The sequence below is a fragment of the Stenella coeruleoalba genome, assembly GCF_951394435.1.
Source record: "Stenella coeruleoalba genome assembly, chromosome: 11".
Classification (NCBI taxonomy): Eukaryota; Metazoa; Chordata; class Mammalia; order Artiodactyla; family Delphinidae; genus Stenella; species Stenella coeruleoalba.
In genome coordinates, this window is record NC_137157.1 from 92319230 (window position 1) to 92332063 (window position 12834).

General features: G+C 41.6%; 2 protein-coding genes across 5 annotated transcripts in view; one reads left to right on the top strand and one right to left on the bottom strand.

Moving 5' to 3' along the window:
- Positions 1 to 12834, top strand: part of GPR19 (G protein-coupled receptor 19) — a 31609-nt gene that overhangs the window by 15651 nt on the left and 3124 nt on the right. The gene's annotated exons all lie outside the window — the stretch shown is intronic.
- The window catches only part of CREBL2 (cAMP responsive element binding protein like 2), a 55237-nt gene that overhangs the window by 1453 nt on the left and 40950 nt on the right, over positions 1 to 12834 (bottom strand). The gene's annotated exons all lie outside the window — the stretch shown is intronic.

Here is a 12834-nt window from a genome sequence, read left to right on the forward strand (position 1 = left end):
AAAGTGTTTCCTTCATGGTTTCAATTGAAGAATACTTTGAGAGGAAGGAGTCCCCTTGACACCTTAAACTTTATTGAACTTTAGTTCTTAGATTTGATCCCTGCTGAAATCAGCATTTCCCTGGAACAAGTACACTTAACGCTAGCTACTATAGTCATCCGAAGTCAGCTTCTGGACAGAAGGGACCATCTCCTTCCATCTCTGGATTTCTAGGGCTTAGCACCCAGCCCGTTTATGATATCATCTCAATGTACCCTTGTGAATGAAGAATGGGAAGACTCAAGACTGACAGCATTCTGGGGGCCCATGCCTATTTTGTTTTGCATGCTTTTATGGGGAGGATAGTGAGGAGGTAAAAGTGTAGTAGGAGAGAACTTGGCAACAGTCAATATTATGTCTGAAATGTACATATGCTAGTCAGACAGACCCTGGAGCAATAGCAGACTAGAGTTCCAGAAGGATCCATAAATTACTTCCTGGTTATTACCAATCCCCCTGACATTTTATTTATATTTAGAATGAAGTTCTCCTGATATTTTTATTTACATGTACATGGGAGCACCCCAAATAGTCTCATTTTCCTCTGATGTTTTGCCTGGCACCGTCTCCCCGTGTTGAAATAGTTCACCTTGGGTTGAGAGTGAATGTCGTGAGAAGGTCAGCTCCTGCCCCAGGCAATCCTGCCCTAATCAGCTGTGCCTCCCGGTCGCTAGAACACTTCACCAAGAGCCCATCCGGTAGGACTACAAGACTCCTCCCTGGAGAACCATGGGATCTTCAGAGTCAGAGTGGGTTGAGCCAGACTGCCTTTTCCACACCGTGGCAATTAGGACCTGAGTACGAAAGATTGTCTCAGGGCATCTTGAAAGGTTGCTTAGGATTTGAATTTAAGTTAGCAGTCTAACCTGGCTTAAAATAGTCACCCCTCCTGATAATATACACAAATATAACCTATTCTATTCTTTTTCCATCTGATTAAGTCATTAAGGAGCATTAAGAGTGGGGTTTGTGGTTACGGTTTGGGTCCTTGAATCCTGTCTACTCATCCTCCTGGTCTTTAGTGTGACCTGGAGTGAATGAGGGGTGGACAAGAAACAGCCCTGCTGGAAGCAAGGTACAGCCAGGCCAGTGCTGCCTGCCCACCGCACGCTTGCCGGCCTCAGATGAGCCAGGCTAGTGCACACAAGAGGCTTAGATCTGGAAGCCTCTCTGGGCTTCCTACTCATCCTTCTCAAAACTGAAAGGGGGCAGTCCTCTCTACCAGCTGAACAGGAGAAGTAGAATAGAGAGAAAGTGGAGCGGTTCCCCTGGAGGAGAGGCCTTGCCAAGAGTGCTTCCAGCTTGGAGGCTAGGGATGAAAGAAGAAACAAGAAGGACAATGGACTTGTCCCTCAGTGGGCATGTGAAAGTGATGCCTGGGTCCTGCTTTTCACTCTTAGTAACTTCCCGCTGCTAGTAAGCCCTGCCTGCTGAATTATCAGGTCCTTTCCTAGGATGTATATGTGGGGAGGTGGAAAGAATAGAGAGAAGGACCAAAGTGTGGATGCAATTTCTCCTCTGAACCCAGGCAAACAGTGGGTTGAGATGGGAGGTGGCTTCTCCAAGAGGACAGTTTAAAAAGCAAGAGGGGAGTTACCATCATGACTATATTTCCCTGTTTATAGAGTCCCTTTTCCTGGGCCAAACTTTGAAAGCACCCATCTCTTGGAGCCTGTCATTCAGCATATTTCCAAGACACTGGATGTCTGTCATGTTTAATCCTGATGGAAGCTCTCTGATATGCGTTATTAGCCCCAGTTTCTGATCAGGAAACTGAAGCTCAGAGTAACTAATCTGCCCAAAGTCACACACAACAAATAAAGCCAGGATCTGAATCCAGATCTTTCTGATTCTGTGCTCTTTCCACTATGTCACAAAATAAAGTTCTTTCCTCTACATTCTTTTAAAAAAAAGTGCTTTTGGATATTAGGGTAATACAAATACAGTTCTAGAAAATTTGGAAAATATAAAGAATATAAAAGTGTAATGAAAATAAAAATCAGTCATGGTCTGGCCACCTAGAAACAACTTATTTTAAAATTTTGGTGTTTCTCTTCTCAGTCTTTTTCGATGCATCTAATGGTAATGAAAGTAAACATTTGTTAAACACTAGCTTTTTTCCAGACATCGTTCTTAGCTCCTGTCTGTGTCATTTGTTTTATTCTCACAACAAATCAAGAAGGTGGACACTGTTTTTATCCTAATTTTACTGGTAAAGACGATAAGCACATAGATGTTTAGTAACTTATATAGGTAACAGGTGATTTGAAACCCAGGCAGGTCGGCTTGAGAGCAGGGTTTCTCAATCTCAGCACTGTTGGCCTCTTGGATCGGATAATTCTCTGTTGGGAGTCGGGGGGAAGCTGTCCTCTTCATTGTGGAATGTTTAGCAGCATCCCTGGCCTCTACCTACCAGACGTCAACACTTTCCTCCCCGAGTTGTGACAACCAAGAATGTCTCCTGATATTGCCAAATGTCCCCTGGGAGGCAAGATGACCTCTGAACCACTAGTCTAAGAGCCCGTGCTGTCAACCATGGATTATGGTTGAGATAACGTAGCCTCTTCACATTTTAAATGTGTTCAGAGTTATTTTCTTCTACATCTAAAGAAGGGAATACACCTTTGAATTTGGAGGCAGGCTATGAAGACTCCCTGGGATGTCAGTGGCTTTAAAGAGCATAGGTAGGAAATTAATTATTTCCAGGGAAATGCTAGACTTTTGTAACAGGTTTGTCATATCCCACCGTTGCCCAGTGTGGAGAATAGCCATGTTTCTTTCTCTTATTACCTTTTCCTGGTTCTATGTGTCAGGCACCCTTAGCCTTCAAGAATTCAGATTTCAGGTGTACACTTATGGTATAGCAGGGCAATGCTTATCAACCAAAGTGTCAAAATATGTCCCAAACAAAAAATGTCTGTTGCAAATAATTTCTAGCTGATAAAATACCAAAGTTTGCTGGTGATTCATTTTTTAAAAAACTAATTAGAATAAATGTAAGGATATCTACATAATTATTTTCTTTTCAACATGACTTCTAGGTTGAAGATTGTAGGCTGAGCTCCTGATGTTACACGTAATTCTGGATGTGTCCGTAGGAGTGTGTCACATGTATGGACACATTTGTCACATGTATGGACACATTTGTCACCTCTGCCTCTGAAGAAGAGGTTGAAAATTGCTGGTGTTGGTGATTTTGGTCAATCATTGCTGATATGCAGAGAGGATTAAAATAAGAAGCACTGAGAAGTGATAGCAGTAGCATTTTAACTTATAAAATGTCTAAAAATATATGGCACTAAAAAATATATTAACCATGTGAAACATATGCAGATACATGTTCAGCCATATTTTCAGTCACATCTGACCACATATATAGTTGCATAATTTGTCCATGAAAAATACATGTTACTGCAAATTCAAATCTAACTTCTGCTCCATGAATTTGAAGGTTGCTTTCTTGGAAAACCCTGATTGAAGACAGTGGTGCAGATCAAAATTTCCCTAGAGTGTTGATGTAAACTTGATGTGAGACAGAATGTAAATGCTTCTGAAAAACGGAAGTTCTTAGTAACTTCCTGTTCGGTGCTTACACTTGGTTCTTAACAAATCCTTCACCTTCTTTTCAAATAGCTATAAATCATATCTACTGTACAGCTCTTTGCTTTGAGTGTAATGAGTCTGCTCTTTGCCTCCCCCCCCTTTCCTATTTCAGTCATACAACTAAAGATGTTGATACTGAAATCAGAGATTGGACATAAAATTGAACATTTCCCTCCCAAACTTGGACTCAGTGAGCACACGGCAACTATTCAAAAAATGTTTGTTGTAATAAATTAAATTGAATTTGGCAAGGTGCAAATTCTGGGGCCAAATTGTTTTCTTCAAAATTTGGAAGATCCCTTACGAGGAGGAGAGGTGTGGAAAGTTGGTCGAGGACAGTCAGGGGTTCTAGCAAGTGTTTCTTCCTGCTGAGAAGTTTGGTGTTACATGGGATGGGAAGCAAACACAGGTGGCAGGTCTTCTTAGACCAGACCGCTTCTTGCAAGGAATCTTCAGTAAGAGATTATTGGCACATCCAGGATAATTAGTGAGGAGGGCTTGGCTGGCCCCTCTGTACAATTCGTCTCTCCTTTGGAGACCCAGACTACCAATCTTGGACAGCAGAGGCTCAAGAACTGGGCCCCAGCAGCCCTAAACAGCTTCCCTGTCCTCCCATCACAATGCACTTTCAGGATGCACTCTCCGCCAGGTGAAAGTGGTGGATTGTAAGTTAAATGAAAGTGTGTTGCTCGTCACAATGTCTACCTATCAGTTGTAGTTCATAGAGCAAAAATGATCCTAGAAATCATCTAGACCAACTCATTCATGTTGTAGATATGGAAATAGAGATTCAGGGAGATTAATTTACTTAAGGTCCTTACACCGATGTAAAAATAAGACCTGGGCCTCTTGACTTGCTGTTCAGTGCTTATAATCATAATCATAACTTAGGTTTCTTAGTCTCCAGTCTAACATTTAAGGTGAAGTAGAAAGTGCTACATTCTTTAAGCTTTTGGGGGTTTCTAATATTCTAGATGACGGTGGGGTAGTGGAAAGCGATAGAATGGCTGGTATGAGTTTCAGTTTTCACACTCAGTTATATAACAAATGCTATATTGAATTAGTTTCTATTGCTGCTGTCACAAATTAACACAAACTTAGTGGCTTACAATAATGGCCATTTATTACGTCACAGTTCTGCGGGTCAGGAGTCTGCGTGGGCTTGGCCAGTTTCTCTGCTTAGAGTCTCACAAGGCTTCAAGCTGTTGGCAGGACCATGCTCCTTTTTAGAGGCTCCAGGGACGATTCCCCTTCCACGCTCATTTCGGTGGTTGGCAGAATCCAGTGCCTCGTGCGTTAGGACTAAGGTCACGGTTTCTTTGATGGCTCTCAGTTGGGGGCCACCAGTAACTCCCAGAGGCCTCTCCCTGGTGCTTGCATGTGGGCCCCGGCATCTCAGAGCCAGAACAGCACGTTGATTCCTTCTCACGCTTGGAATCTCTCTGGCTTCTGCCGCATCTCTCTGTTACTAGCCGAGAAAGTTCTCTCTTTGTAAGGGCTCATTAGTTTGGGTCCCCCTGGATAATCCAGGATAATCTTCCCATTTTAAGTTCCATAACCTGAATTGTATATGCCGAGTCCCTTTTACTATATAATGTAACATATTCACAGGTTCCAGGATTGGGGCGTGGGCATCTTTGGGGGCCCAAAGTGATTATCTTTCCTTTTCAGCCTCTGGAGAGAGGAAGGCAAGGAAGGAGTTGGGAATGGCCATTGGATAACCAACCAACCATCTGCCATCTATTTCCCATCCATTTTGGTTCCCCATTCTGCTATATTTTTCTCCATAGCACTGACCATTTCTTTGTTAATTGTGTTGTTTTTCTTATTTAGCTGTGTAGTATTGTTTCTCCCACTAGAGGAAGGCTCCATGAAAGCAGAGACGTTGTCTGTCTCGTTAACTTCTGTATCTCCAGCGTTTAGCACAATCCTGACTCACACTAAGGGATAGAAATTTGGGTGCTTTGTGTGATTGAGGACCACTTTGCATATACCATCCTAACACATTAGGCATTTCTTACGGTGAAGTTTCTTGGTGTTTCTTTTTCTTTTTCCCATTTTATCTGACCACCGACTTTGTGAGAACAGTAGGGAGGGAAGTTCTGTGTTATTAAACCATTCCACACAGAACCCTACTAAGTGGCAGTTAGGGTGGGAAATAACCGGATAGTGTCCTTTATATATTCCCCCAAAGAGGAGCCAGTATGACCTAACATTTTCTCCTGCAACTTGGTTTGCAGAGAATTTGGGGAGGATTGCAGCTTGTGGTCAACATAAACCTCCACGTGGGGTGAAGCTCGGGCTCCTTTCTGGGATCATAGATCTCAGAGAGAGACGGAGTCTCAGAGGTCACTGCTCTACCGATAATATGTAAAAAAATTTACTCTTTAAGTAGTGGTTACATTTTAAATGGAACTTTGGTGCTCACTTCGGCAGCACATATACTGAAATCAGACTCTGACTTTAAAAGAATGATGCTCTGATGGTGATAGAAGCCTTCCTGGTTTCTGGAAATCACGCCAAGGATGCTGACTTTGTTTATTTCTAATATTTTAGAATTCGTGTAAAGAACAAAGAAAGGTAAAGGTGATAGAAGAGGAATAGTTCCTTAAATCTAGATATCTAGAAATTTCTCACCCAGAAATGTCGTTTTGGGTTATTTTGTGATGTTAGAAGAGGCTGTTCTGAAAATCCTTCTCTGTTCAAAAAATCATGTTCTCCTTGAAAGCATAACCAATATTCAAACAAAAAGAAAATGTGCCAAGTCTGATCTCAGGAAACTGCTTGATCCCAGTTGGGAAACAAACTGAAAGGCATAGACCTGGAAATATTACGGAGGAATATTTATATATCTTATATAACAGGAGGAAAGGGAAAAGGGCATTAGGGGAAATTCCAGGCTTATAAGTCGTGATGCTAGTGGTCTCAGATGGTGGAGAAGAAACTTGGTTTTCATTGAAAGTATGAGGTTCTTTTGAAATTATTCAAAATTACATAAAGGAAATAATTTAAGCAGGATAGACTCTATATGCTTTTGAGAAAGACATGGTCAATCCAGTTATATTTACGTCTTTTGGTTTAGGGTATAGAAAAAGGTTTTATCTGGCTAACATGTCACTATAAAATCATCCCCAGCTTGGAGAAAGGTTATGTTTATTTATTTGGACCCCAATGACTTTCCCCTTAAAAACAATGTTGTGAATGATGATTAGGTCCCCAGGCCCCTTCACAAAAGCCATTCATCCTTAACAGTGCTAAATTATGTGACTAATGTTAGTATTATCACTATAGTATGTGATGTGGTTACTAAAATTTGCTTGTCATATGGCTTAGAAGACTTTTATGGGCTGACAGTAGTAAGAGTGCTAATTTTTTCAGCACTCGCTATGTGCCAGACACCAAGCTAGGTGTGTTTTAGAACTACAGTAGGATAACACTGATTGAATGTTTTTCTCATACCAGGCAGATTGACTTGTAATAACTCATTTAACTCCTGTGCATCTGTTATCTCATTCAATCCTCATGATAATCAAATGAGATCGGGACTAATTGTCCCCATTTTACAGATGAGAACACTGGAATCAAGAGGGTTAGATAACTTGTTTTGGATCACACAACTAGTTAGTGAGTGACAGAGGAAGGACGTACACTTCAGCTGTCTGCTTCAAAGCATGCACACATAACCACTTTGCAATATTCCTGTATTGTGAGATGAAAAATAAATGTTTTTCAGCAGAAGATTATGTTCTGGGTGTGTAGGTTTGTCAGATTTAGCTAATAAAAATACAGGACACCATTTAAATATTGTAGGAGATATTACATGGGACATACTTATGCTAAAAAATTATGTGTTATTTATCTGAAATTCACATTTAACTGGGCATCCTGTATTTTATCTGGCAACCCTATCTGGGTGGCACATTATGAGAACATGTCTCTGTCTCTCTGGTTTTCCTGTTCCCCACCACAGTCATGCTGGTGGCTACCTGGGCCTTAACGTAGTTCTGTAAAGCACATAGCTCAGTGTCCGCACCAGAGCCATAGCTCAGAGCCAAAAGCAAGATAGGAACTCAGGAAGCTTCTGAAGAGCGTATGGGACCTCCTTAGCCATTTGTAAATTCAGGGATGTGTGTAAGTTCAGGACTTCGGGATAGGTTGCCCCGTAAACTCTGCCCTACTGGAAGCGGTGGGCTGGTCAACGTTTAACAACTGGCTCTTCAGGGAAAAAACCTATTTGTGATGTTTGTCAGTTTCATGGTGTGAATATTCCTACCATGGCTGATTCATGATACCAACATGATGTCGCTGAACTTGGAGTTGGGAAGGAATGTGCACAGCTGTCTCTGAGGAGCCCCATGCAGGCCGGTCCCAGTCCACCTCTGTTCCATTCTGATTTCATATATAGGTAAATCAGGCCTATATAACAGTGAAAGATTTAAGGAAAATATCTACCACCATTATATTTCCTAAATTACAACAATTAAAATTTAAAAGAGAATTTCCTACTCAGGGAAATACTATTGATCAAACTTTTTCTGCACTTTAATCAAACTGACGTCTAGAGTTCTGCTTTCATTCCGCATTTAAAAGGCAACAAGTTAATCATCTGCGATAATGAATTTCCAATATTCTCACATTCTTTATTCTGAAGAAAGGCTGTATTTCTAGACCAACATTTCTACTGCACTTTTGATGCTAAGCCTCTGTGCAGTATATAGTGGGAGTGATTTTTTTTCCCCCAAATGTTCACTGTGTCACATATTTCTCAGCTAGCATATTGAACAGATGTATCTGTGGGTAGCAAGAGGCTGTGGGGGAATAACTTTATATTCCTATGTTTGATTGAGAAGTCCATGTACAGCGAGTTTGACTGTCTGAATTCACATCCAGCCCATTGTGGCTTTCCAACAGTATGACCTTGGGGAAGAACTTCAGTTTTTCTCAATTGTAAAACAGGACTAATCATGTTACCTACCTCGAAGGGCTACGCATATGAAGTACCAGACACCTAGTAAGCACAAAATAAATACTAACTCTTGGTAGTAGTAATGTTATAAATACTGTCATCATTGTAATTAATCTCATTAGTAAACAGCCAATGTATCTGCTTAGGTGCAGCAGATACTTTCCATTCTACAGAAAATGTTTCCGTTCATTTTTTTTCCCCAACCAAACCATATAAATATTCAACATTATAAAATTCTAATTTGCCATTAAATTTTTAAACAAATGTCAGAAAAAAATGGTCTTCCTATATTATGAGAACATCTGTGGATCTTTAGAATTTCAGGAGGGAAAAAGAAATCTGTTGTTAGGGTTTTTTGAGTCTAGAAGAAACCTAACCAGCAAGGATGTGCTTATCCAGGAATAGCTGCCGGCAAACTGTGAAGTAAACACAGTTTCTCATCTGCGCCCCTCTAGTCCTCTTTGTGGTCCTCTCATTAGTTTCTAATCATTCATACATTCAGCCATCCATCAAAATATGATTTTCAAAAAGTTAAAATCATGACTGTCACGATTTTCAAAAAGTTAAAATGACTGTCATTCATCATGACTCATTCAAATATAGAATGAACACCATATCAAAGATTTATTAACTTATTACTGAAGGAACTGATCAGATAATCAGGTTGCTTCCAAGAGCATTTGAATAAATGGATATTTATAGGTTTTTTTTTTTGTCATTGCTGTTGTTTGTTTCCTTAAATAATGTGAGCATAAGATTGCTAGGAGGCACTGTCATACAGGGCAATAAGTCTATAACCTTTGGGGTTATTTTATCTACTAGACAGAAATTTGCATGTTAGCGTGTAATGTCTGGGCGCTAGTCATATAGTAATAGCAAAATCAAGCACAGATACATTCTTCCAGAGAATTAAATAATCCTTGGGGAAGCCCATTTAACAATGTCATAGCATGACATTAAAATGTTATGCTATGGGGACCTCCCTGGCGGTCCAGTGGTTAAGACTCCACGCTTCCAATGCAGGGGCTTGCGTTCGATCCCTGGACAGGGTGCAGCCAAAAAAAAAAACACTTAGGCTATGCTCTCTGTGCCTTATTTTCAAGTATTGGATAATTTTTCTTAACACCTCTATCCATTTTTTTATTCAGTAAACCTTTATTAATATCTGTATGCCCCAGGGATATAAGGACACAGTCACTGTCCTTAAGGAACTCATAATGCAACAGGGGAGACAACGTTCAAAATAAAAATTACAGTATAAAATGATAGACATATCATTTTATATGTAGACCCAGACCTCTGTAATGATGGGACTCTCCAGGGTCCCATTATTTCAGAGGTCCCCCAGTCCCTAGCTCTACACCATGTCAACCCATCCACCATTTTCCCCACCTATATATTAAAACCCATCTCTTAGATCCCAATAGATGAATAATTCCTCTCTTAGATAATATATAGATAGAGATATATTTTAAAATAGGGGCCCTCAATATCAACCCAATGGAGTGTGTCATGTGGCAGTCTCCGAGTTGGTTGGGAACAAACAGGTTGAGCAGGAAAGAGGTGAAGAAGTCTTTCTTGTTGCTGCTGTAATTACTGAATATGGATGACCCAGACATAATTATGAATTCTGCAGCCCTTGTATTTCAGAAACACCCCCTTGAAGATGTATTTATTTCCAAATTAATGGAGCAGGGGAGACCTTTCTGAACTTTTACTTTGGGACCCTAGAATTTAGTTATAGTATGGCAGACCATGTTTTCTGGGAGGGGGGTGCCGGAGGCTGTCTGCGGTCACCTAAACTACCTTGACTGTCCCTTAAGTGAGAGTTGACCTGGGTGACTTCAGTTTCACCTGCCCTGCTCTGCTCTGGAGCCATGTTTTCCCCTGTCTCCATGGTCACCAGCGTTTCGGCTCTCTGAGAACACACGGTGATTTTCTGTCTCTGCATTTAATTCTCCTAGCAGAGCCACCTAGAGTAGGAGGCCTGTATTTCAGTTCTCTGTACTTATGGAGTCAATTCAGTAAATAGCTAACAAGCGATTATTAATGTAAAGAACTTCAGTGGAAGCTGTAGAGCACGGACAAAGAATAATGCCCTTTTCCCAGGACCCCCTAGTTAATGAGAGAAGACAGAAACATGGAAGCCATTCTACAGCAGTGATTGTTAGTCTGGGCTGCACGTTGGGATCACCTGGGGAACTCTGAAACATCCCGATGCCCAGGCTGCCCTCCAGAGCAATTAAATCAGAATCCCTGAGGGGGGCTTCCCTGGTGGCGCAGTGGTTGAGAATCTGCCTGCCAATGCAGGGGACACGGGTTCGAGCCCTGGTCTGGGAAGATCCCACGTGCCGCGGAGCAACTAGGCCCATGTGCCACAACTACTGAGCCTGTGCATCCGGAGCCTGTGCTCCGCAACAAGAGAGGCCGCGACAGTGAGAGGCCCACGCACCGCGATGAAGAGTGGCCCCCGCTCACCGCAACTAGAGAAAGCCCTGGCACAGAAACGAAGACCCAACACAGCCAAAAATAAATAAATAATTAAAAAAAAAAAAAGAATCCCTAAGGGTAGGACCCAGGCATCTGTATTTTTTTCCAAAGCTCCCTGGGAGAGTTCAGTGTGTTGCTAAGCTAGAGAGCCATGGCTCTAAAGCAAAACAAACTGGGAAGAGGAGTAACAACATGCTCTGTGAACAAGGAATCCACAGCCATTCTGTATATTCTTATCCACTGTGTGACCACATTTCAGCCCATGAATGTGGAAAATGTAACCTCTCATTATAACCATGGGGAAAATGTAGGTCAGTTTGACTGTAGGGCACTTAGAGACTGTATAGTCTGGGAGGTATGGTCTGCAGAAGACTATACCTCTAAGGGGAAAAGGGCCCAAAAAAGATCAGCCCTAGAAGGATGACCCCCAAATCATTCCACATGCTTTCTCCCTCCCTTGTAATGTTTGGGGCTTTTTAAAAAACCCCTTGTGTTCCTGAAGAAGGGACCTTCATCCTCCAGGTCCCCGGCTTACACCTCACCTCCTTTGTGAAGCCTTTCCTTTCCTTCCCTCTATGCCAAGAAGAATCGGGTCCCTATTTTTCTCTGTCACTTAGCTCCTTATCTACTAATTATACTTATTATAGAATTTAGTTATACTATGGCAGACAGCTCATTTATACATTTACCCTTTTATGAGCCTTACTTTTCGTTGTTCTCCCAGTACCTAGCATAGTTTCTTGGTGTATTGAATAAGTAAACAGAGCTGCAGCACTTTTAGGTCCAGTCAGAAAAGTCATGCCATCAAGCAGGGGAGACCTAGACTGGAGAACTCCTCAGGCTGCCTCGTTCCATTTCTGAGCAGCGGGATCCTGCGCTTCCAGGCAGGAGTGTGTGGGGCGGGGGCGGGGGCGGGGCGTCAGAGAAATTGGTGGACTTGGCACTAGTTGATGTCAAGCAGCTGGAGGAAAGGATGGAGGAAAGGATGGACGAAGGCCTCGCAGCGCTTTGGTGGTAGCGGTGATCTTGAGTTTCACCTGCAGAGTTTTGCTGTGAGAGGAAGAAAGAAACAGAAGGAAGTTCACAGGTTTCAAAGTGTGTGTGGAGCCATGGGAAAGTGCCTGTGCTCCCAGCTCCTGTTGTATTTAGGCCACAGGCATCCCCCAAAGTTTAGAACAGCTCCTTCTGTCTGGGAAAATAGCTCGTCTGTTTTATTTTTAAACTTCAAATCTTTTTAAAAAATTGTAGGGTTTTTTTGGGGGCTTTGGGTTTTGTTTTTTTTTTGAATTTTGTAGGTTTTACACATATAAAGGTGAAAAGATTATTTCAATTTTGTAAGGATAACAGTCATGCATTCCAGATTTTCTAGGACAGTGCTAATTTTAGATCTTATGTCCTGTCTTCAGATCGTGTATCCTAATTTTTTATATGGAAAGTATGGTAGCTAGTCTTACAATTTACTATCAACCAGTCAGCCGTGCTTAAAGGTCTTTTATTAAAATGGCTAATTACCTTACATTTCTCTTTGAGAAATCAAGTAGGGCTGTTTCATGGACAAAAAAAAGCCTTGAAGGGAACCTGGACCTGGCCTTCAGTGCATTGCCCTGAGCCCCAGACTTTTGTTGAATGTGGTTTCTTGGTGAGGACAATATCTATTAACACCCTCTCCCTACCACAAGTCATTGGGAAAACCCTTCAAGGAAAAATGGGTCTTTAAAACTGTTCTTTCATCTCAC